Below are 22,335 nucleotides of genomic sequence, written 5' to 3' on the forward strand. Positions count from 1 at the left end.
TAGTTTTGGTACGTTGGTGGTTTTTTTTTTACCTTGAGGTCCATTCAAACAGTTTTCCATAACGTTTTTTGTATGAGTATGTAATTTTCCCCACCGGCCCTTAATACTTCAGGCTATACAGCTGTCTTATTTGTGTAAACACTTTCTCCTTATAATTGTTCAGCTTTCAGCGATGATTATAGTTAGGCAGGAAATGTGATAGTTATTGAACATTTCATACATAAAACTATCAGTTTAGCCAGTTCTTATCTGGACATCTATGGGTTATGACACATTATCCCAATTCTGCCAAAGATTAAGGCATATCCAGGTTGTTGCAGGACAACATTTTCTCAATAAGATGGGTCAACAGGATTACAGTGCATTGAGGAACCCACAAGTAAATCTCAAAGTACATTTGCATGTGAAAAATGTTACATTTATAAAACTGGTAAAACTAAGAATGCTGAAGAAAGAGCAAGTATTAAAATAAATCAATGATCTGATAAGAAAAAAACCCAAATATCTCTAAAAGATAAATTTTTGATTCAAATTCATGTTAACAGGCAGATTTTGCCACACTTCTTGATGTAGAACAGTATCTTTTCCTCCAAGTATTGCTCCTACTTTGGTTCAGACGTGCAAATATTTAAAGGTAGGTAGGGACCTAATTCCATTTAATTGGTTTCTTTGAGAATGGATGCTCACATCAAGCTTCTATGAATAAGGCATAAAAAGTGGCATTTAGAACAGCTGGCATTTTTTTAAATACCATTGTCTGATTTACTGTTACTGGCAGGTTTATTTCCAATAAAGCTTTAATAAAAATTAAGCTTGCCACTAGCAGGTAAATAGAGATACAACAGTAGCTGATCTTTTCCCTATGCAGAAGGACCTGGAAAGACTATTTGATTTTAGAGATCTAAAGAAACTGCATCATGTTACCTTGCTGGTTCTGTATTCCCTTCAAAAAGTAGCAAACAAGACTTCTGAGCTGGAATTTCCACTAGTGATAAATAAATTACCTTCAATGAGAGCAATGAGACAGCCTGCTAACTGATGACTGAGCATTTTCCATATATTGAAACAGCCTGATAGTGCAGTACTGACTTAGTATAATGTATACTTTGCATGGCATCGTTGCATGATATAGTATATCATTCAACCCTTTTCCAGTCTGTCCTAGGAAATAACTTTAGGTTAAGGAGAAGGATTACAAATATTTTTTGAGAGCTAAAAAAATACAGCTTTTTTCTCTTCTTTGAATTCTGCAGAAGGCCCCATAACGTTTCTGTGTATTTGAGAGTCTTAATTTCAGGATATAGAAGCATTCATGTGGAGGAAAGAGGCAGTTCAGGAGGTGAATGGCTCTCTGCAGCCACTTAGACATACTTCATTGTAGTCCACTTAACCAAATTTCTGCTATATATGACTTTTAGGAACAGGCACGTAATGCCCTTGCTGTTGTTCCAGTGGGCTATGAATTCCAAAGGGCAGCTTACCAGGCAGCAGTTTCTGAAGCCCTGTGGGGTGCTTGTCTTGCTATGCCAGCTGGGAATTTTAGCTTGCACCCTAATTTTGCCAGCCAGAAAGGATAGAGGACAGTGTAGAAGGAGATTACATCAGTCTGGTATCTTCTGGGAGGAACAGGGGGAATGCTGGCTGGGGAGACTTTTTTTTTTTTTTTTAATCAAAGCACCTTTTGGAAAGTAACCTATAGAATCCTTTGAAAAGGGACAGAATCCTCAGGAACTGGATCCTCAAAGGTGTGTGGTCATCCAGCTGTTACTGAAATGTGGGTAGTGCCTGAGTGTCTTCGGGGATAGGGTGTTAATTTTGTCTTCTGTAGACTTTGTTAGTAGTCAGGATGAGTTGGTTTGGTTTTGATTTCTTGTGGGGAGATGAGTAGGTCATTTTACATTTCAGCTAGTAAAATGTTAACTGTGGTATTATGCTGTGAACAGTGAAAGAACACCTTGTCTGGTTTTTGTCGAGTAGCTGTGAATTCAATACTTTTATCCTTTAGCAAGAATTTTAGGAGACTGGAAGGTGCTAACAAGGCATGAGAACAAAGCTGTGAAATAGCTGTTTCTCTTGTACAGATTCTCCAAACGTAACAGAAACACACTACATATGGTAATCAGTGTCTGGCAATTGTTTTTACTGTTAGTGCCGTCAAACTGTGATTTGGAATCCTTTTGCATTTAATTCTTTATCAGTATAAGAAAATTCTTCTTTGGATTTTGGATCTTCTTGCAAGACTGTAAGAATGATGCTGGTGGCTGTCCTGCTGTTTGTCAACACTGAGCAATACCATACGTATGTGTCCACAAAGTGATCTGTTCAACGTTCAGCCTTAGTTTAATGTCCTAATATATTCTTAGTCTGGATAAAAGTTCATAGGAGTATCATTCTTAACTTCTGAGAACAGCTCTGAAGTGAACTGCTCTTTTTCAGTAGTCAATATTTAAACATGCTTCGGTTAATCAGAAAACCCACATATCACCCACTGTGTATTCCTTTCCTATAAGAATGATCTACCTTGTATCTCTAGAATGGAGTTCGTAGTTAAAGTCTGGCTGAAGTCATATTCCTCTTCTTGTGCATTTGATACCTAGGAGCCTTTAAGCATTAAGGCCTTAACACAGCTTAGGTAGCTTCTCACTCAGACTGTTGCTTTTTGAGAATCTCATCGTTCAGGCCCCAACAACTCACATGCTTTTGTGCAGGAAAGCTGCAGTGCCCATCTCAAGGCTGAAGCTCCCGTTGCACATGAGCTGGCCTCGCAATGAAGCACTGGAACACTGAAGTCTCTTTTGTGGAGCTAGCTGCAAGTGACTTCACCAAGGTCTTGGTATCTGGGTCATTAGCAAAATCAGCTTTGGGAGCTGGCTAAAAATCTCCCCTAAAATCTCTCAAAGGGAAACAACAGTGATACACTAGGACTCTGTAGCTGTTCCTGACTTTTTAATAGCAGGCATTATGATTAACCACCAGGAATTATTTCACTTCTACAACTGTGGGCACCCCAGTAGGTTTCAGAGCTTCAGTGACTGCAAGAGTAATCTTTTCGTAAACTGCTCTTAAACTAGAAGAAAAGCGGGGTCTTGCGAGCCCTGTTTTTGCTGCCATACTTGTGAAGTAACATTGAGATGGCCCTACTGCACTTCAGGTACATGCAATGAAATTCTAACGTGAAATAACTATGAGCTTGTGTGCTAGAATTTCTTTAATGCTTTGGAAAGCCATAAGTGTAGTGCTATGAGGAGTACTAGGCTGGCAACTCTAAAGCTCTGAGTACTTAAAAAGGTGTTGTCCTGACTATTAGTGAATATAAATGATTGTACACCACCTTACGTAATCTGATTAAAAATCGGTTAGACATCCAGGCCTATTAATAATACCTTACATACTAGTTACCATTACTATATTCTCTGTAGAATTGTCTGTCAGACTATTTTGGGGAAATTTTTTTGCTTTTTTTTTTTTTTAATACTTAGCTGCTATTGCAGTTTAGATTACGTGACTGTTACGACAGTTCTGGGTTGCATTCAAAGAAGGCATTAGGGGCTCCCAGCCTTATTAGCATAAGCCAGTGAAGTACATGCCTCTCATTCTGTGGTTCAAGTGTGGTTGAACCCATTTGCTTCTCCCCTCCAGACTGGCCTTTGTCAGGCCAGAGTTACACCAGCATCCACCTATTTTAATCTGTGTAGGTTATACATGTAGTTACAATCTTCTAAGGTCAGTATATGAATGCCTTTGCTTTTTCTTCAAGACATCTGTCAGCCAAAATAGAGAGATCATAGTTTACCAGTGTGATCTATTTCCAATGCATTATCAGCCTTGCTACCACAACTATAAAGCAACCTCCAATATCACGTATTCGCTGCAGTTCAGAGTACAGTAGGAATATAGTAGGGTCACTGGAATACACTTTATTATTTTGGGCTCTTTGGCTTGTGAGCCATTTTTCCAAATATAGGGAGTATGCTCATTATTTGATAGCCTCAGCCCCTTCAGCAAAAAGGACAGCTCCTCACTTGTGAGAATTTTTTTTTTCTATCCAGAAGGAGGCACTAGTCTGAAAGTTACAGGTGCCCCTGATCTGTTTACAAAACTAATCTGACGAATCTAGCAGATGACCAGCAGGGCTGTCAGCAGCTGCCAGTAAAATATGTACGCTTGGTGGTTAGATCTTAACTAAACAGATCACAGAATCTACCCCTCATACAGACCTTAGCTTCCTGCCAAGTCCCTCCCCACTGAGAAGTCTGAGCAATAGGAAAGTATTTGCAGCGTGCCTGTGAAGCTATTTCAGTTCAGGGTGAGGTGCCAGCTCCTCAGTTAAGTACCTCTGACAGAGAACACCCTCCTGCCAATCTCTTTCTGTTTGTAGACGATGGAAAGTGTTGTGTGTGCAAGCTTTCAAGAAGTCTGCAAAATGCCGTCAGAAGATAGCATTTCTGTGGCATGAAACAGTCCTGCCATGAAAAAGCTGCAAATGACTATATAAACTATAATAAAAGCATATTATGTAAACCCTAATTCTGTAAAAAAAATAAATGAATAGTCATAATGTTTGTTACAGGTATAAACAAACCACAATCTATCATTGTCGCTGTTCCTGTTGTATGTAAAAGACCTTTGCCTCCCATGAGAAGGGAAAGGTATTCCCAGAACTTGAGATGGAGTTTCATGTGTGTACCTTGCCGCTGCTCCCTGGAGGTCTCTCCACTTCCTCAGGCTGGGAGACACTGCAAAGCTATCTGCCAGTTTTTTTCGTGGCTCAAAGTTGGCACAGCACTGCCACAGTATCAAGACTTCAGTCCTAGCTGTGAATCTGTCCCTTTGAGTGGTTCACCACCCTAAGTGTCAGTTCTGAAAATTAGACTTGCCTCTTGCACCTTAACTAGTATTCCACAGATCTGGTTGTCTATATCCATTCAGTTACCTTGCAAGCTTGCATAGTGCAACCACTTTCTTCATAAGTATCAAAGCATACCTGCAAAAAGAAAGGGTGTAAGTGCTGAATGACTAGTAGGAGCGATCGTGGATAGAAAGGTGAAGTCTAAATAAAGTAAGGACTGAAAAGGCTTTCTGTGCCAAGTCTACAGGGCTGCCCATGGTCACAGCAGTAAAGGTGAAAATCAAAGCACTGTAAACACAGCTCTTGAGCTGTGGTTCTCAAGCCTGCATGTCTTCCTATTAATACCAGTAGGAAATTCAATACAGCATCGGAAATTCTGAATAGGTCATCAAGAAGAGAGACACACAAAGCATGGTAGTTGTAAATAGGGTACATGTAGAGGTGCTTTACAGCTGAGATGCTAAGAAGCCAAGAAATTCAGTTTCTACCATTTCAGGATAAAATTACTTTTAACATTGTGAAGGATGGATTACCCAGGAACAGTCATCCAGTTCATGAAGATAAAGTGACATTTTGAATGAAAATTTGGTTTTGACAAGCCTTTTTATTCCTATAGCTAGGAATTTAACCTGATTTTATTCAGCTAACAAAACACTACTTAAGTATTCTGAATGTTTGTATTATATTTGAATTCCAATTTGCACCTAAACGTAGCATAACACTAATCAGGAATCAAAAAGAAATCAGCTCTAAGAAATATCAGCTACCTTTTTCTAGCATCATAAAATAGAAGCATTTTAAATCTGAATAAATATATGTTATGTTAAATAAGTGCTTGTGTATGTAGAGAGCGTGTCTTACTGATTAGCAGAAAGAAGACCCAATTTAATGTAGAGGCTACATACTGCTGAAAATTAACACTAGATTAGTGATGAATGAGAATCCAACTTTTTTCAGGAAGTAAAAAAATGGGAATAGAAAATGATAAACTATTTAAGTCAGGAATTTCCATTTTCCAAATTAAATCATAATTAAAACAGTGATTCAAAGTATTAATCGGTCTACTTTGAAGCACAGTTTATGCACGTCTGGATCACAAGTAGGATTTTTGGTAAGCAGGAAAGCAGGCAGATATGTTTTTGCACATTCCAAATTATTCGAGCTGCCAAGGATTCACGTGGAGGAAGTACTGAGGCCATAAACAGAGACAGCTTTAGCTAAGCAGCATGTGCTTAGCTTTGCCTGAGACAAAGTGTATGGCTGAAGGAAAAAAAAAAAAGAAGTTCTACCAGAGAGAAAAAAATCATCTGGTTTGTTTGAAGTGTCATTCTAGTAAACAAATGCAGCAGAAATTTCAGTTGTAGAAGGATCTCAAGACTGAACCAGTGAATGTAAAATTTGGATTGTTTGTCTGACTTTGGGTAGAGATGCTTCCTTGGTGTAGCTTGCACAGTGTTTACATGAGCAATATTCCTGCTATGGTCATTCACTTCAGTGGGAATTATGAATGTCTAAAGGAGAGCAGCAGCTTTACCCCTTACTAGGCCATCAGCTTTCAGCTATCTAGCTACAGATATACATGTAACTATCACTTTTGGTGGATATCTAGAGTTTCCATCTCTGGACTGCTTTATGCCACAGGTACAACTGCTTTCGCATTTTGTCCTCCTCAACTACCTTCTTAAGAAACTGCTGCTTTACATATTCTTTTAAGGGTATTTTAATGGGCATTAAGAACTCACAGCATTTTTTCCTCCTTTATTCGCTTTACTATTATCTCCCATTATATTTCCTTTTATTCGGGAGAACATCCAAGACTGAAAACCAGATCTTTGCAATAAGACAGAAAAAAAAGAACCTACAAGAAGTACATGGTGCTTATGAAGGGACAACCTGTCAATATTCCTGATGGTCATCATCTTGTGATCTTCACCAAGACAGCATCACTAAGTGTACTTAAAAGGATAGAGGTGACCTTTTACTGGAAAGGGACTATCTGACTTTAGAGAAGAAAGCTCTGCTCTAAAAGGATTTACAGTTGTAATGCAACAAATGAGCCGTACAGCCCAAAGAGCCAAAGAGAAATTTGCCAAATGGGAAATGCAGGGGTACATTCCAACCCTTGAACGTGGCTTTAATGAAGAAACCTACAGTTAACCTGTGGGGTTACTCTGAAGAAACAGGAGTTCTAAGAGGAAGTTGGGGGTTGCATCCAGACCTGCCCTTTCTTTTTCCATCCACTCAAGAAAGTGAGAGTTCTGCTCTGGATTAAAAACTGTGACTCGGGTTCATTTCCAGTCTTAAACTGTTCACCTGGATCTGAATGTCACTGAGATTTCACCGAGTTTGAGTTCTGACCAATTTCAGTCTCGGTCACAATGTAATAAATTTCTAGAATTAAGCTTGATTTGTTTAATTGTTTTACTGATTGCAAATCAAGGCACAGTGACATTCCCTTCTAAATGTGAAGTCTGACAATACTCGTAAGGTCATTTTTCTGTGTTTTGACAAATGACATGGATTTGTTATACAGAAAAAAAATCAAACTCTGAAAAATCAAATCCCAAGTTTACAAGTAGTGAGTGTGCTGAGGTGAAGGGTTGGGAAGATAGGTCTCCCATGCAGAATGCAGCAGTAGAGAAACCTCTTCCCAAGCATATGAATTGCAATGAGAGCAAAATCGAGAAGCCATGATCCCTGAATGAAATGAGTCACAGCAAAAGCGCTGGATAAGTCATTACTTTCAGTTTCACAAGTAAAAGGCTGCAGCTCAGAAAGCAATGATAAAAAAGAATGAGCATTTATTTGAGAGGAAGGAAATTTTCCAATATTAGAGAAACTGAGCAAAAGAAGATGTAATTTATTGAAGAAGATTGAGTAAAGCAGTTTTTATACTTTCCATAATTTACCTTTCTTTTGTATGAACTTATTGCCTGCAGCTCATGTCACATTTTCTTCATGCAAATCCTACCTTTAAGTCACTGCTGCAGTACTGCCTCGAAACGCCTTTACCAATTATTAACAATGTTACAGTATTATCATAGCCTTAAACTGGCCAAAAAACTGGGCAGCTTGCCAGGGGAAAAGCAGAGGTAAATGCTAGATGACCTTAGTAAAAGAAAGGGAAAGCACAGACTAAATGCAAAAGATGAGCTCTGCATATCTCTCTTCTCATCACACACTAAATGTTCATTTTTTTAAAATGCCCCTGATTATTTTTTTTTGTCTGAAGAGCACTGTCCATGAGTACTTTCTGACCTGATGTATGACCTGGTTCAGTGAACACTTTGGCACCAGCATTACTTGAATCGTGTTAGACCAGGCAAATTCCATGTGAACAGAGATAATGCATACATGTAAACACTTTCAAGATGGGGCCTTTGGTGTTAGTGCCTAATTTTCATACATAATTGGAGGGAAAGCATCTTAAAAGGTGGCTCTGGAATAGATTTTCATAATGGAGGATAAACACAATTGTGTATGTTGGTGCTTCTTCTTATTTTCATTTCATTAATGACAAATATGTTTGTAACTACTTGCTGTTTTTTCTCTTTGCATGGAGAGGGCTTTTTTAGTTGCTCTTTAAATACTGACTCATAAAGGACCCCTACTAAAAGGCTTATCCATGACATACTTTCAACAAAAGAAATAATAGGACTTTCTAGCCTACTGCTATGTGAATATCCAGAATTTAAAAATAACAATAGCAATGGTAGAACTAATGTGTGCAGTGGATTTCCAAAGAAAAATTAAGATTTTAAAGCATGGAAATGTAATCCATGGGAGTAAAATTCAGATTATTTATCATCCGTGTTATTAAAAATGGAGAAAAGGAAATAAAAACCCTGGGCAGTTTTGAAAGGAGGACCTTTTAAAAAAGAAACAACTTTTTGCCATTAAAAAGATTCTTTACACATTTGACATAGCAGACCCGTGAATTAAAATAGCCCATTGTAACAAGAGTATATCTCATTAAGTAAAAATGATTTCTCAAGAAGTAGGAAAATGGTGCTGTTTAGTAAAGAGGAAACCAGCCATCCCCTGGCTGCACCCCTTGTTTCAGGAATGGCTTGTTTTCTCAGCCTTGGGAGGCACATGCTAAAATCTTACAGCTCAGACCTGTAGGGCATATTTCACATACTGCAGGAGATGATGGGTGGAGAAAGTCCAGAAGTGGTTCATAGCTAGGAGATAACAGTTACTGCCCAGGGACCCTCCTGCTCCATCACAGGATGGGGATGTATCTAGTCTGAGTGTCCTGCTGAGCCTGAGAGCATCCATAAGATGGTGGCAGCAGGAGCCCCAGACGGCTCACTCCTGACAGCTCTCCTGCACAGCCTTGCTAGATCAGCATATCCTTAAGTTCAGAACCTTCTGGCAGGGAAGGGACCTCTGTTTACAGCAACTAGACTAGCAAGGGAGCAGGTTGAAAAGGATGCTGTTATCACGACTTTCTCCTAGTTGGCTGGTATTGAAATTTATCTCTTTGGGGAAAGGCTGTTTCTACACAACTCTCAAAAATTTCCATCAGACAGTGCAGGTCTTGCTGAGTGAAACTTGGCTCTGTTTATTTGCAGCAGCTTGAGCCAGGAAAATCTAAACACCCTTGATCTCAACAACTAATTTCCCATTACTGATAACACTTTCTTCCAATATTATCTAGGATGGAGAAATTAGGAAGAGGAAAATCTAGGGAAGCAATACTCAGTCACCAGTGGGAAAGCAAAAAGCAGTGGAGGTAAGAGCAATGCGGTGCTGGCTGGGCTTACTTGCAGCTGAGAAAGTACCTTGCTGCCCCAGGCTGCATGAATGAGCCCTGAAAGGGCCAGGCTGCCTTTGCCTGAAGACAGCTTGCCATTCTTGGGGGATCCCTGCTTCCCCCAGTCATCCCTCAGCCTGCTAGTGAGATGGTGCGGGCTGTCAGCCCAGTATAGCCCAGCTTGAGCTGGTATGGCATGACCTGCCACAGCTGAGTATGGCCTGTCCTGGTATGGGGTGTGCCAGCACAGCGTGGCATGGCACAGTCTGGTATGGCATGAACCAGGCCATTATGGCCCAGCACAGCATGGCTCAGTGTGGCATTGCACAGCCATCTGCCCCTCAGCTCAGCTGCACACTGCCTGGCACCCACAAACCCCATGCTTCCCTGGTCCAGTCCTGGCCCAGCTCCCCTCCCTGCATCCCACATCCAACTGAAGCTGCCTTTGAACAATGCTAGACAGCCTATTTTCCTGGGTCTTGGTTCATGTATTCTTGCCGTTCCAAGCATTCAGGCTTTCACTAATGGCACATTTGCACTTTAATCCATGCTATTATGAAATCAGTTCTGTACTGTGTTTGGAAAATGTTTATTACAAAGAAAACTGTAAAGCTGGCAGAACTGGTGTGGTGCTCCCAGCACCAGCATGAGCTGTGTGCACAGCAGTAAGCACAAGGCAGGCTTTCCCCACTTGGTATGCTAAGGGAACCAGTGAGGCTCTGTGCTGGCTAAATCAGAACAAGGTAAAATCTATTCATATCTATTAATTTGAGACAACATCTTTATGTATAGGAGTGGCTGTTCTGGATCAAACTGTAGATAATCTGCAATTGGTCTCCTGATTTTGCCATTCACCTGAAGTATGACATTATTGATTTTTCTTCTACTCAACCAATTAGCTGAATTTAATCTCTGAACCATTGGCAATCATCTCATAGATATCTAGAAGGTCTGGAAAAGAGAAATGGTATGCATTCAGCTCCAAAGAGAAGTCAGAAATGATAGATTTATCAGCCTAACTTCAAGCCCTGGAGAGTTTTGGCATAAAACACTGAAGAATGAATATGTGAGAACCAAGATAAGGCACTGATAAGTGTCCGCCCACAACTTCCCCCCCCCTTCCCCCATCTGTCATTAAACAAGTCTAATTTTCTTTAAGAGGATAATTAGCCTAGCAAGGAAGGGAGAAATTGTAGATGTATATAAAGAAAATAACCACCTATGTAGCAGTATAGCAGAAAAGTATGTGGGAACAAAAGTATTTTACAAACTATAAATGAGTCAACTAAATAGTGTCATTCTAGGATGAATGAACAGGGCTGTCATACTTTAAACAAGGGAAGTAATTATTCTGCTCTACTTGATCCTTTTAAAGACTCAGTTGGAAAACTTGTCCTGATGGCAGATTTTAGAAAACACAACTTAAAGCAGAGCTTAAGGAATTAGCTTGCTTACTTAAAAAAGAGGTTATGAGTAGAGATTTTAACAATTTTCCAGTGCATGAATGAATGTTATAAATACGTAGTGCTCAGCTGTTCTCCATCCTTACAACAGTAACATATTCCATGTGTTAAACATATATCTTCCTTGCTGCAGATTAGGCTAATTTGTTTTCATCATTTGATTATGTAAAGTGCTAAAATAGGTTGTATAGGGATGCTGTGTAATTGCCTTTATTGCAGCTTTTCAAGAAAATGGACAAATACCTTTGCAGCTGGTCTAAACACACTTTAGCTGGCTTTTAATGCATGGAGTTGGACTATACTATCTCCTGAAGTTTTTCTGGCTCTGCAGTCTTACGTCTCAATAATTCTGTTCTAGTACATCTTTTAGACAGAAAACGCTTTGAGGCAGGGTATGCCACCATTGTGTTTGTGCAGTGTCTGAAACAATGATGTCCTATATAGTACATCTGTCTGCATAATTATCTAGAGAGTTGTCAAGACTTAGTGCTGCAGATCACAAAAGCTAATGTGATATACTGTAATTACACAAGTAATATACCAGAAAAGATAAGGTAAATATACCTAGGATGGTTATCTAAGTAAGGTATGTATTTATGTTTATTTGTTTATATTTTCTGGTATGAATGTATACAGATACAGATCTTCTCTATATTATAATATCTTTATCTGTATACCTTTTTTTTTCTTTTGACATGTGATGCTTTATCATCATTTAGCAAACAAATACTATTAACAATGTTTTTACAAAGCTTTAGTGTTACTTGGTTGACATACCATGAAAAACAAGATTGTTCTAATTCTCTCAGAGTTTCCCTACAACCTTTGATCCACCCACGTAAAGCTGGCTACAGAAAATTTCCCTGCCCCATGAAACTTACAAAACAAGAATAGTGTTATTCCACAGCGTGGAATTTCCACCAGCTTTCATAGCTCTCCATAAAAAGCAAACCCAAAACCCTAACGAACTAACCATGAGCACCCTTAGTCTTACCGGAAGGTTCTCCTACAGAAGGACCCCTTCCCAACACCCAAATGCTTCCTGCTTGCTGCATTCACACGGGGTGAAGGGTACTTGGGTAGGGATGCCTGGTTTGCTTTCATCAGATCAGCACGTTGGAGCTACTTGTACTGTATTTTAAGAGGCAGGTTGCCACCTCCAGCTGGGCTTCACCTTATGAATAAATGTAAGAAAGTGCTTAGAGCAAAGCAGCTGGAAAGATAGATGGGGAGAAACCACCTGCCCACAAGGAGAAGAGCAATCCATCAAGAAGTCATGCTTCAAGTAAGCATGGCCTACTAGGCTTGCTAACCTGGGGGTTTTGGCCTTATGAATCTGGATTACAAAATACTGGTTTGTTTTAGAAAAGTTTTCTTGTTTACCTATTACTATTTCTGCTAAATCCCCATTTTGGTGCTTAGGTCAGAGAGTTGAGCAGAGGCGTGGGTGTTTCCAAACTCAAAAATGGAAGGAGTTGCAAAAGTCATATGAGGAGCTAGATGCATTGGATACTTGCAAAGGCTGTGTAAAGTCCTGGGCCTACGCAAAAAAATGTTGACACAAACTCTGCCACTCTGACAGGCATATGAAGCCTGGAGGCTGAACATGGAGAAGCCTTGTTCCAGAGGTGGAAGCTGCTCTGAGAGGCAGAAACCCAGCTAAGACCAATGCCTGTGCTCAGTCGCAGACTGGCCAGGCAGTTGACGAGGAAGTGTCACCTGTTTAGAAAGGTGGGATGCACCTGAGTAAATCTAGATGTCAACATCTAAATGTCAAAATCTAGATGTGAACAGGGGTATGCACATGGGCTGCCCCGCGGGCTGGGGGGAATCTGCTCCAGCACATGGAGCCCCCCCTGCCCTGCCCTGGGGGGCTCTCACACATGCTCACCCCTCTCTCTGGCTCCAGGTGGTTGTGCATTTTTTTTGCCCTTCTGAAATAGATTATCCTGGAGGTGCTCCCACCATCACTGATGGGCTCAGCCTTGGCTGCTGCATTCTTAGATATTTTTGCAGAAGGTCTTCTAACATCTCTTCCAGTTTGATTTTATACAAGAATCAAGGCAAACTGTAATGTTGTCGTTCAAACAGCATTTTTAAATCCATTTGCATATTAGCGCATGGTAAAATTAATTTTGCTGACATGCTACATGTCTTTTCCCCTTTTAAAATTTTGACTTTCTGGACAGCCTCTGGCATGATGGGAGTGCTGACTCTTTTGAGAGTCTTTGGGAAATGTCATGGCACAGAGAATTATTATCCAACACAGTGAGACAGAGGCATTAACAATAGTAAGCATTTCAAAGTGAATCAGACCTCCAAACTATGAAGCAGACTTAAAAATCATAGCATTTTACCACAAATCATTTTGTGAGGAGGGACTTGGGTCTTCTTATTTTTGAGCTTTTAGGATTTATGGTTTTCCACCTTTCTCTGTAGTCTTAAAAGCAGTTGCTTTTTCCCTTTTGTTCTTTTTCTTGTTTAAAATGGAAGTTGAGAGTTTCACAGAACTTTGGAAACATAAATAAACAGATTACATTTCATTAAATTCATGCAGTTTTGAACAGCACTGGGATCCTACCTTCTCTCCAACTCAATAAAAGACCCAGAAAAGGAAAAACCCTCTGGTTTTTACATTAGGTTTCAATTTCTGGAATAAATCCTGGAATAAATGTAGTTCTGATGTTCAGCTCTAGCTCAGCTTCCACCACAGTAAATGAAACAGCTTCTGCTGATTGTAGTGAGAGCTGGGCTGGACCCTCATGAGCTGTGCTTTTTATTTTTTTCACATCTCTGTGTTCAGAAACAGTTCAGTACTTTGTGACAGTTCCTAACCCACTTCAAATACAGGGAACCTAATGGAAGAAAAGAACTTTAATGTCTGATCAAACCAGGCACACCAAAGTGCTTCAGTCAGCTTCCTTTTAGGTCAATAAGAACTTTCCGTTGACTTCACTGGGCATTGAATCAAGCCAGATAAATCAAAGCCTAGCCATAAATTTAAAATCTGAATGGAATTTGAATGGAACTGATAGCCTCAAGAGAGATCCTAGGTAATAATCTTCATATACTGGCAAGCCAAAATTCAGAGGGCATGTACATGCACAGCAATATAAAAAATTCAGGCAAAGTCCATCAAAGTGTGTGGAGGAATTGCTTCGTTGCTGAAAGCCTAGGTGAGTAGATTTAAATATAGCGGCAAATCAAACTTTAAATTATCAAATGTATTTTTAGGCTATATAATGCGTAAAAAAGACTAGATGCATCTTTTGGCTAGTTACTGCTACAAGCAATATTTTTCCAGAAGTCCTGTGGAAGTACTATCTGCAGCTCTGGCTGTGGTCTGTATCAGCACATTCAATCAAAAATGACTCAAAGAAGGACTTGTGTAATGCCAGTAATAGATGTGTCAAATCAGGGCCTGCGAATACTCCACACAGATGACATTTATTAAGACTGGATTCTGTTAATGACACTGTATAGGACTGCATTTGGCAAGCAGTGCAAATAAAATGTAGTGATTGGGCAGTTTGTCTACTTTGTCGTGCTGTCACTCAGATATGCCAGCAGCTTTCCCTGTTTCAGCCCTTACACACTTTTGTTTTTCTGGTGTCCTTACTTTTGAACAGAGTTATTGGTGATGATGGCAGTAATATCATACGGTTCCAGTGCAGCTGAGGTCTGAGTGACTCTAGTCCACAAAAAAAGAGCAAATGGAAACTGCTGCCACCACGAGCTGAGATACCACTGTGTGTGGGGACAGACGCCAGCATTGCTACTGTCATTTTGCCGGAATGTCAAAAGTACCAATAAGATGTCTACATGTGAACAGAGAGGATAGAAATGGCACCACTAATTCTGGAGGGGTCCTTTATAGAAGCGATGAATAATGTTTCAATATTGAGTCTCTGTCTTTTCTCACATTTCACTTTCTTCAAAGCTTTGTTTTGGGCCAGGCTGTTTCTGCTAATCCTTCATTATTCTGTGGAAGAGCTGAGAGTTTCAGTGTTGTAAATGTTTATTTGGGTCTACAAGTATTAATGAAGATTTTGCAATGACTCATGAGAGCTCTGACCATGATTCATCTAATCTGTTCTGAAAATTCTTTTCAGAACCAGGTCTTCCAGACTGAGAATGTTTTGTCCTACGCTCTCACACACTGTATGTCAGGCTTTCAGATCTGATTCATTCCTGCAGCAGAATCCTTGAACCTTTTAACTTGAATACTTTTCAAAGTGATAAGATACAATTCAGCTTTTAGTCTTAAAGTAGTTCTTCATGCAGTATTGCTATCACTTCAGTGTATTCCTGCTTACTTCTTCCTGAAATTTGTCTTCCAGATTACTGTTCCCCTTTTCTTCTTGCCTAGCCATGCCTTACACACGGAATGTAATATTCTCCATGACTCATATTGCTGGCAAAATGCCATTCACCCTAATGGAATGAAACAGAGTATATTTTCCTCCTATTAATTTACCCAAATCTGTTTTTCGTTCAGATCATTTTCTGTACTTTCAAATAAATCTTATTTGTTCCTAACATCTTTAAGCTGAGGACCTCATCACACTTCACACTTCAGTAGATTAGATCTTACAACTTCACTATGATGCATGTAAATACTAAGATTTGTTTGGTTTTTTTCAAATGAAAAATTCAGATAGGATAACTTGTAATATTTGTTAATGGTTGTAAACTGGTAAATGAGCTGTGATCCAATTCAGTATCGCATTATTCCTTAACCTGAGCTTAACTCCTAATTAGTTGGTACATAAGCAGAGTTTTCTAGGTGAACATGTGTGTAAAACTCACGCTTCTGGAGATGAAAATTCTGGCATGTTCTGTATCACATAAAAAGTTTAGTTTTAAGTTGGGAAAGAAAGTTAGGAAACATAGTTCTGATATCCGTGGCCATTTTACTGCTTTATAATAGTTCTGTATTGTAGGTTGAAAATACTGATGTTTGTCTGTATCACAGAATGGCTTTAATTTTGTAAGCTGCTTGCCAAGCCTAAAGAATGACCACTCTCTTTACAGGCTGCTCATAGATGCATCCACCAGTTCATCTCTTTTTTGCCTGAGCACTGAACTGTGAGCAGCAGCTATTTATCTCAGCCTGATATCTCATTCCTGATAGCTTTTGAGCTATTAGGAATTTTGGAGGAGAATTATGATGCATCCATTTCCAACCTCATATTGGGAGGGATGTGGTTGACCTGTACATTACATATGATTCAGGCATATCTAGTGGATATATTGCATTTTTTCCATTTCTCTTGTCTCCAGTGAAAAAGGGTTAAAGTAAAATTATTTATTTGATGTTTTGCTTGCTAGTGGGGAAGTTTTGCTTATTGAGCATTGTAGCAGTATCATTAGTTTGCAGATTCCTGGCTTTGGGCTTGAGTTGATGCTGTGTAGGTGCATTTGTAAGGACACATAGAAATTGAAGTTAGCCTTTTGAAGCTTTTAAAGTCTTTGGCAGATGATCTACAATTACAATGTTAGGAAAGCAAACTGTCTGCAAATGAGTGCTTAAGGCAGGACTGCTCAACATCTGGGCAACAGGGCTGCATGTGCCTCACAAATGCAGTACTACTCTCCAGCTTGTGCTCATCCCAATTGTGTGAATTGGAGTTATGTGTCAGCAGTGCTTGCCTATGTACTCAGGACTTCCCTGGATTTGGGGGAGTGGTGTTGCAGCAGTTAGCTGCTCAGATAGACATGACTTGAACCTTGCGGTGGCTGATTCTCAGAACAAAGTTTTTATCAAAGTTCTTATTTCCATTAGATCCCTAATGAATGGGTAACAAATCAATCTCCTGTAACTGGCCCTTCCTTTCTTTGAGAATATTTAACCTAACTTTTCAAAATGTAATTGTGTCAAAATGAGTTTGAAAATGACCTCATCCTAGGAACCTGATCTACCCACGCACTGTAAGAGTGACTCAGGGCACCCAGTGGGCGTGTGAAGTAATGCTGATCTGCAGAGGAACTGCACAGGTTATGGACTTCTGTTTGTTTCATAAGCAAAGCAAATTCCTGACGTGTTTCACTACAAAATGTTTTCCAAATTTTAATGGCAATTGTGACTCTTTTCTAAATCTTCTCAGTGTCTCAACACTGAATTTAGCAGAGATCAATCACACAAATGTCACATAGGTCCCTTCAATTTTGATTTATAAGTACATTTATGGATTGCATTAGTGCTGTTGGCTACAGAATCAGATCAGAAGCTGAATGCTTAGCAGACAATCTGCCTTACTCATTGCCAAATCCTTTCCAATGTCACATCTTCACAGGACAGATCTTCCAGCTTTCATCTGTTGTCTGAATATGAGCTGCATGCTTTCCTCCTGAATCTGTAACTTCACGTTTGATTGTATCTTCTGCTTGTGTCCAGGTGACCATGTCACGCAGATTATTCTGTATTACTGACCTGTCTTCATTCTTCACAACTTCTGTAATCTTTGTTATATGTCTAAACATCACCATCAGATAGGCATACATACACTGTTGTTTTCCCTTCGGTATGTTTGTCTGTCCTATGCACCTTCCCACCAGAGCTTCTGTACACAAGTTTTTTGCAGCAGCATATTTCTGGTAAATGCAAGATGTACAAGCAACAGAGACATGGTGTATTCTGTTTGCTCAGTCTGCTTTATGGTGGGCTACTTTACATAATTTCTTTTGCCTATGGACTGGTCCCCACTCTGTAAGCCTACTGGTAAGAGTAAGTACTGGTAAGTTCTAAAAGTAACTTGATTTATTTACGTGACATAATGCTGCCATAAAAACCACAGAGACAAGCACTGTGTAGGCATCACAGCCCAGTTTCCAAGGAACAGTTTTACATCAAGAGCGGATCCAAAGATCCTTCTTAGAGACTTGGGTCAGAAGGATTTAAGAAAGGGTACTTACTTCTCCACTGAGAAAATAAAGTCTCTGTCCAGCTTGTCTATGAGAGGTTCCTTATGATAATCCTTCTGATCACAGGACCAGGATCTACTGACAAATAACTACGTGAACTGAGCCATTTTCCCAAGACTCAAGTAATTGCACCCTCTTGCATATCCTTGGCAGACAGAAATTCCTCTTCCTGCAGAACTCCAACTGTGTACAAACAGGAAAATCTGGACAGGGAAAAGAACAGCATCAATAACTTGAAACAAGAGAGTATCAGAATAGAAATGCTAACGAGGTGTCAAATATTTCTTCTCTTTCTGTCCTTTCTTGTTAATAATTTAGTAACAGTCTATCATTATCTCACAGGTAATAGTCTCATACAAACTGCCTCAGGGAAGTATGATACTGGCTTGAAAAATGGCTACAGATTTTTCCACAAATATTGCTATAAAGCAGTACACAGTGGATATTATGCACTTCTGATGTAAAGTTATTGTAATTTGTTTCTCGTTCCCTAGGGTTTGGTCATACAGTGGGACCAGTAAGATTATCAGATAAGCAAATATGACATTTTCTATTCAAAAAAGCGGTAAATATAAAAAAAGTTAAGATTTTTATCATCTTTGTTATTATGTAGGTACAGATACAGTTTGCAGCTGTTTGCATTTTTTAATCTTGCAGTCAGTGTCCATACTTAAGATATAAAACAGGTCAACTAGTTTTTCTATATCTAGCAAGAACAATCAATTTTTAAATTAGAAACACCTTTTTACAAAGTTTGGCTTCATATGCTAGGCTTAAGCCAACTGGTACCAGGCTAAGACCAAGGGTAGAACTCTGTCTATCTGTTTGCCACAGGGCTTTTATAGGTTTCTTTGAAGCACTTTCTACCAGTCACTTTCAGAGAAAAGGTTTTGGGCTAGATAATCTGGACCTGCCCATGCTGGCAGCATCCCTGTATAGAAACTGTTTCAGAGTCACTGTCCTCTCTGTAGACTCCAGCACTAAATTGCCTGTGAGTTTACTTGGGTTACTTTTATCTTGTATCGGTTTTTTTTCTGTCACTTCCTAGATAATGAGACATTTTAACGGTAGATTTTGAAGTAATTGACAGAACTACACAGCGACCAAACGATGTCAGTTTATTGACATTAAGTGGAACATTTTTGTTTCTTTAAGTCAGCTTTTCTGTATGTGTGGACCCTTGGCACCATCTAGTGTTTGAAAATGCAGGCCAACTCCAGACCCCTAAGCACAGAACACCACTATAAAAAGCTTTCAGCCATAATAAGTTAGTGGTGCTCTGAACCATCACTTAATTAATTTCACACAATTACACTTTTCCAGTTACAAATACACCAGACCAGGATATAGAAAACAGTTTCCATGCTCGTGATTTCCAATCCCTTGTCTCTCACATGATGTTACACTGGAACTAAGAGTGTCAGGTTCAGTGTCAAAAATGGACAACTCTGTGTCAACTAGTGGCAAATGTACAGTACTTTTCATGGAAATAAGTATGGTGTTGGATAAATCTTCAAGTACAGCTTGGATGAGGAAACTTATTTTCTGCTTTTGTTCTAGATTAGTGGCAGCTTCTGACCCAACAATAACAGCAACACTGTGCATCCCCAATGTAGCTGCTGATTATCCGTCTTCCTAGGGGATGATGTTGACCTTCCAGTTCTTGCATGGAGTTCTGCAGAAACAGAACCATAATTACATCTATATGTACTGTATAATCACATGTGCTACTCTGCACCAATCTACCAGCAAAGCTTTTCTGTCAACAGTTTGCATTTCATGAGTTTGCTACAGTAATTATCTTTTAGTAAGATCAGTAAAGCGTCTATAGTTTTAGCATAGAATTCTGCACCTTCTAACAAAGCTGAGCCAGTGTAGTCTCTGATTGCTGATACCTCGGAACCATCGCTTGCAGCAGCTGAGTAAAAAGATCTGTGTGAGATGTGCAGTGTGGTTAGCCAAGTGTGAAAGGGAAAAACTGCTGTGACAGCAAATTATGCTTCCTTCTACGTGCTATGGGAAATGTGGTCAGGGAAAAAAAAAAAATAATTACATCCCTTTGTCAGTTTATGCCAGGCCGAATGAAAGCCAGGGAGAGGAGATACCATTTTTAACTGATAGCTTTGTCTTGTTCTTGTGACTCCATGAATGTGACCCAGCTGCTGGTTGTTGAGGTATTGCCAGGAATGGCTGGGAAAAGACAATCTGCTATAGATAAGTAGAGTTAGAGGCAGAGGATGTGTGGAAGACAGAGAACAGAAAGGGTATTCAGCATTTAAACTAAACTTCATGGAGTCTCATATATACACTGAATCTGCCTGTGCATGGAACAGATTATGAGTGCTTTCCTGGAAAAGTAATCAGCTGGACTAGACAGTCTGGCCTATCATTAAGGAAATAATTGTGATTGCCTTTCCATAGCTGTCAAAGAATTGGACACCTGGCCTAAGGCTGTCCTGATCACTGCCTCACTGGTCAACAGAGAGAGGCAGCACCTTCAGGAGGTGATTCATGCCTTGTCTCCAAGACATTTGTTTTGGAACGGAGTGAATCCAGAGCTCAGAAGGTAGTTCTTGCTTTCCCAGGCTGCAGAGGAGACCAAAACGGGCTTAGACACAATGTCAGTTTTAGATCAGTTAGGTAGGATGAATCCTGTACTACGTTGGAGGTAGAAGCAAGGCAAGAAGAAGACACCTGAAGAAAAGCACACCATTAGTGAACTCCCTTCTCTGTTCCTTACTCAGAATATTGAGAGTAAAGGTAATTGGCATGACAGTGTTAACCCGTGCCCTGTAAGTACATAAACTGACAGGCATGCACTTGCCACCTCTGTTCCCCATTGCCCTCTGCCCATGGACTCCATTTACATTTGTTTCAGTCCATTTTTGTTGTATTAAACGATCTGACGAATGCAAGGATCTACTCACAAAACCAGTGGCAGGATCAAGCCTTTCTCTGGGACTGATTGCACCCAGGTCTCTGTGCAAACTAATTGACAGCGCTTTACCTGAGCTGTGTCTGGGCTGGTTGTGGCTGGTGGGTACAGGCCCTGAGGCTCTCTTCCCTCTCAGCTGTCACAACGTGAGATGATCTACCCTGCTCCGTCCCTCAGAGTCATATACCCTCCTCCGTCCCTCAGAGTCAGCCTCAGGCCTTTACAGAGGGCTTGCTGCGGTCCTTTCCGTAGAGGAGAACCCGGAGTGACATGGGTCACAAGCTGAGCGCTGAGTCAGTTGCGTGGCAGGATTACAGAACGGACAAATGATGTTCTGGGAAGTGTTAATCATAGGGCTATATGTAGGCCAAAGAAGATAATTTTGGGGGTCTGTTTGGCACTGGATTTTATTTCCACAGCTGGAATAAGAGTCCGGTTTGGGCACTGTGTTTTTAAAAGAATGAAAAACTAGACAGAGCTGAGAGAAAAGCAATGGACATGACAGGCTGTTCAGAAATCGTGAGCTCTGAGAAAGGACAGAAGGAAGTTGGGCTGAAAAAACAGGGGAAGCTGAGGGAAGGGGCAATAGGGCAGCCTGCTGAGTGTATTTTCAGTTGTCACAAAGCCAATTCAGCTGTTGGCTATGTTCAGTGAAGGTACAAAGCTAGAAAGTAATTACTTTAATTTGTAATAAGAGACGTTTAGATTAGCAATTAGAAAAAAAATCAAATTAGAAGGGCAATGAAGTAGAGTGAGGGGATGCTGGCTGTGGTCACTGTGACACCACTTTCATTTTTTAATATTGGAATGTTAAAAAGTAAGCATCTGTCAGGAATAGCTTGATATACGTCATTCTGTGCTGGTGCTGGGGAATGGAGTAACTGATACCAGGAAATCCCTTCCAGCTATAGATGTCTAAATCTTGTTAATGCTGTCAAAATACAGGAAAAGCTATATTTACTTTGCTTAGATGGAGTGACATATATATATAACCTTTCCCATCAATTTAACAATATGCCTACTTTTTTTTTTTTTTTCTTCCCCTAAAGCTTACATTCCTTGGCTGCATCTGGATGTGCAAATTGCAGTGGAGGCAGGAACCCCCTTGTGCCTGACTACGAGCCCGTGAGCACCTGTCTTGGACAAGGACTGTCCTGCCTTCCTCTGTGCACTTCTCACTTCCATCCTTGATCACTGCACTCGTTCTCATCAGAACAAAGGTAATCTGAGCTAATTCAGAAGTGTGCACCTGTACTCTGTATTGTATCATACACAGATAGTGGCGTAGTGTGGTGGTAAATCAATGTAATGCCTCCTCTCAGAAAAGCCAGTAAAAACTAAGTACCGTGAACCTATTTAAATGTTTGTATCACATATATTTTTAAAGTACGGTCCAATACAGAAT

At 40.0% G+C, this 22,335-nt stretch overlaps 1 protein-coding gene across 4 annotated transcripts in view; it reads left to right on the forward strand.

Annotated features, from left to right (window-relative positions):
• The window catches only part of SOCS5 (suppressor of cytokine signaling 5), a 94,101-nt gene that overhangs the window by 10,326 nt on the left and 61,440 nt on the right, over window positions 1–22,335 (forward strand). For 3 of the 4 annotated variants that reach the window (XM_056357303.1, XM_056357304.1, XM_056357305.1), the window contains exons 3-4: window positions 9,513–9,587; window positions 21,980–22,150. The gene's annotated coding sequence lies outside the window, so the exon portion shown is untranslated. The remainder of the gene's footprint in view (window positions 1–9,512; window positions 9,588–21,979; window positions 22,151–22,335) is intronic. The other variant, XM_056357306.1, reaches the window with a different exon arrangement.

Source organism: Falco biarmicus, chromosome 12 (assembly GCF_023638135.1).
Source record: "Falco biarmicus isolate bFalBia1 chromosome 12, bFalBia1.pri, whole genome shotgun sequence".
Classification (NCBI taxonomy): Eukaryota; Metazoa; Chordata; class Aves; order Falconiformes; family Falconidae; genus Falco; species Falco biarmicus.